This window comes from Osmia lignaria, unplaced genomic scaffold (genome assembly GCF_051020975.1).
Source record: "Osmia lignaria lignaria isolate PbOS001 unplaced genomic scaffold, iyOsmLign1 scaffold0013, whole genome shotgun sequence".
NCBI classification, from domain to species: domain Eukaryota; kingdom Metazoa; phylum Arthropoda; class Insecta; order Hymenoptera; family Megachilidae; genus Osmia; species Osmia lignaria.
Window position 1 is genome coordinate 8,935,877 of NW_027478167.1, and position 3,287 is coordinate 8,939,163.

The window sequence follows — 3,287 nt, forward strand, 5'->3', positions numbered from 1 at the left end:
AACTTTTAAATATCTTGATATATCTCGAGAACTACGCATCTGATCAAAAAATATCATAGAACATAAAAAGTAGGAAACTTAATTCTCTACAAAAAAGGTCTCTTAACATTTTGCCATAGCTCGCTTCGTTTCCGAGATATTTGCCGATGTATCTCAAGGGAAGGGGCCTAACGGACATATTTCGAGATATTTCTTCTTCTTGTTGTTCTTCTTCTGCACAGCTAAACTGGAAGTGGCATTTCCAGCTCGCAATAGTGCAGAGTTATCTCAAAGAGAGGGGCCACGGTGTTTCTGTATCTCTATTATGTTGGTGCCGCTTCGGAATTTTTAAATATCTTGATATATCTCGAGAACTACGCATCTGATCAAAAAATATCATAGAAGATAAAAAGTAGGAAACTTAATTCTCTACAAAAAAGGTCTCTTAACATTTTGCCATAGCTCGCTTTGTTTCCGAGATATTTGCAGATTTATCTCAAGGGAAGGGGCCTGACGGACATATTTCGAGATATTTCTTCTTCTTGTTGTCCTTCTTCTGCACAGCTAAGCTGAAGTGGCATTTGCGGCTCGCACTAGTGCAGAGTTATCTCAAAGAAAGGGGCCGCGGTGTTTCTGTATCTCTATTATGTTGGTGCGGCTTCGGAACTTTTAAATATCTCGATATATCTCGAAAACTACGCTTCTGATCAAAAAATATCATAGAACATAAATTGTAGGAAACATAATTCTCTACAAAAAACGTCTCTCAACATTTTGCCATAGCTCGCTTCGTTTCCGAGATATTTGCAGATTCAGCTCAAAGGAAGGGGCCTGACGGACATATTTCGAGATATTTCTTCTTCTTGTTGTTCTTCTTCTGCACAGCTAAGCTGGAAGTGGCATTTGCGGCTCGCACTATTGCAGAGTTATCTCAAAGAAAGGGGCCACGGTGTTTCTGTATCTCTATTATGTTGGTGCGGCTTCGGAACTTTTAAATATCTTGATATATCTCGAGAACTACGCATCTGATCAAAAAATATCATAGAACATAAAAAGTAGGAAACTTAATTCTCTACAAAAAAGGTCTCTTAACATTTTGCCATGGCTCGCTTCGTTTCCGAGATATTTGCAGATTTATCTCAAGGGAAGGGGCCTAACGGACATATTTCGAGATATTTCTTCTTCTTGTAGTTCTTCTTCTGCACAGCTAAACTGGAAGTGGCATTTCCAGCTCGCAATAGTGCAGAGTTATCTCAAAGAGAGGGGCCACGGTGTTTCTGTATCTCTATTATGTTGGTGCGGCTTCGGAACTTTTAAATATCTTGATATATCTCGAGAACTACGCATCTGATCAAAAAATATCATACAACATAAAAAGTAGGAAACTTAATTCTCTACAAAAAAGGTCTCTTAACATTTTGCCATAGCTCGCTTCGTTTCCGAGATATTTGCAGATTTATCTCAAGTGAAGGGGCCTGACGGACATATTTCGAGATATTTCTTCTTCTTGTTGTTCTTCTTCTGCACAGCTAAGCTGGAAGTGGCATTTGCAGCTCGCAATAGTGCAGAGTTATCTCAAAGAAAGGGGCCACGGTGTTTCTGTATCTCTATTATGTTGGTGCGGCTTCGGAACTTTTAAATATCTTGATATATCTCGAGAACTACGCATCTGATCAAAAAATATCATAGAACATAAAAAGTAGGAAACTTAATTCTCTACAAATAAGGTCTCTTAACATTTTGCCATAGCTCGCTTCGTTTCCGAGATATTTGCAGATTTATTTCAAGGGAAGGGGCTTGACGGACATATTTCGAGATATTTCTTCTTCTTGTAGTTCTTCTTCTGCACAGCTAAACTGGAAGTGGCATTTCCAGCTCGCAATAGTGCAGAGTTATCTCAAAGAGAGGGGCCACGGTGTTTCTGTATCTCTATTATGTTGGTGCGGCTTCGGAACTTTTAAATATCTTGATATATCTCGAGAACTACGCATCTGATCAAAAAATATCATACAACATAAAAAGTAGGAAACTTAATTCTCTACAAAAAAGGTCTCTTAACATTTTGCCATAGCTCGCTTCGTTTCCGAGATATTTGCAGATTTATCTCAAGTGAAGGGGCCTGACGGACATATTTCGAGATATTTCTTCTTCTTGTTGTTCTTCTTCTGCACAGCTAAGCTGGAAGTGGCATTTGCAGCTCGCAATAGTGCAGAGTTATCTCAAAGAAAGGGGCCACGGTGTTTCTGTATCTCTATTATGTTGGTGCGGCTTCGGAACTTTTAAATATCTTGATATATCTCGAGAACTACGCATCTGATCAAAAAATATCATAGAACATAAAAAGTAGGAAACTTAATTCTCTACAAATAAGGTCTCTTAACATTTTGCCATAGTTCGCTTCGTTTCCGAGATATTTGCAGATTTATCTCAAGGGAAGGGGCCTGACGGACATATTTCGAGATATTTCTTCTTCTTGTTGTTCTTCTTCTGCACAGCTAAGCTGGAAGTGGCATTTGCAGGTCGCACTAGTGCAGAGTTATCTCAAAGAAAGGGGCCACGGTGTTTCTGTATCTCTATTATGTTGGTGCGGCTCGGAACTTTAAAATATCTTGATATATCTCGAGAACTACGCATCTGATCAAAAAATATCGTAGAACATAAAAAGTAGGAAACTTAATTCACTACAAAAAAGGTCTCTTAACATTTTGCCATAGCTCGCTTCGTTTCCGAGATATTTGCAGATTTATCTCAAGGGAAGGGGCCTGACGGACATATTTCGAGATATTTCTTCTTCTTGTTGTTCTTCTTCTGCACAGCTAAGCTGGAAGTGGCATTTGCGGCTCGCACTAGTGCAGAGTTATCTCAAAGAAAGGGGCCACGGTGTTTCTGTATCTGTATTATGTTGGTGCGGCTTCGGAACTTTTAAATATCTTGATATATCTCGAGAACTACGCATCTGATCAAAAAATATCATACTACATAAAAAGTAGGAAACTTAATTCTCTACAAGAAAGGTCTCTTAACATTCTGCCATAGCTCGCTTCGTTTTCGAGGTATTAGCAGATTTATCTCAAGGGAAGGGGCCTGACGGACATATTTCGAGATATTTCTTCTTCTTGTTGTTCTTCTTCTGCACAGCTAAGCTGGAAGTGGCATTTGCAGCTCGCAATAGTGCAGAGTTATCTCAAAGAAAGGGGCCACGGTGTTTCTGTATCTCTATTATGTTGGTGCGGCTTCGGAACTTTTAAATATCTCGATATATCTCGAAAACTACGCTTCTGATCAAAAAATATCATAGAACATAAATT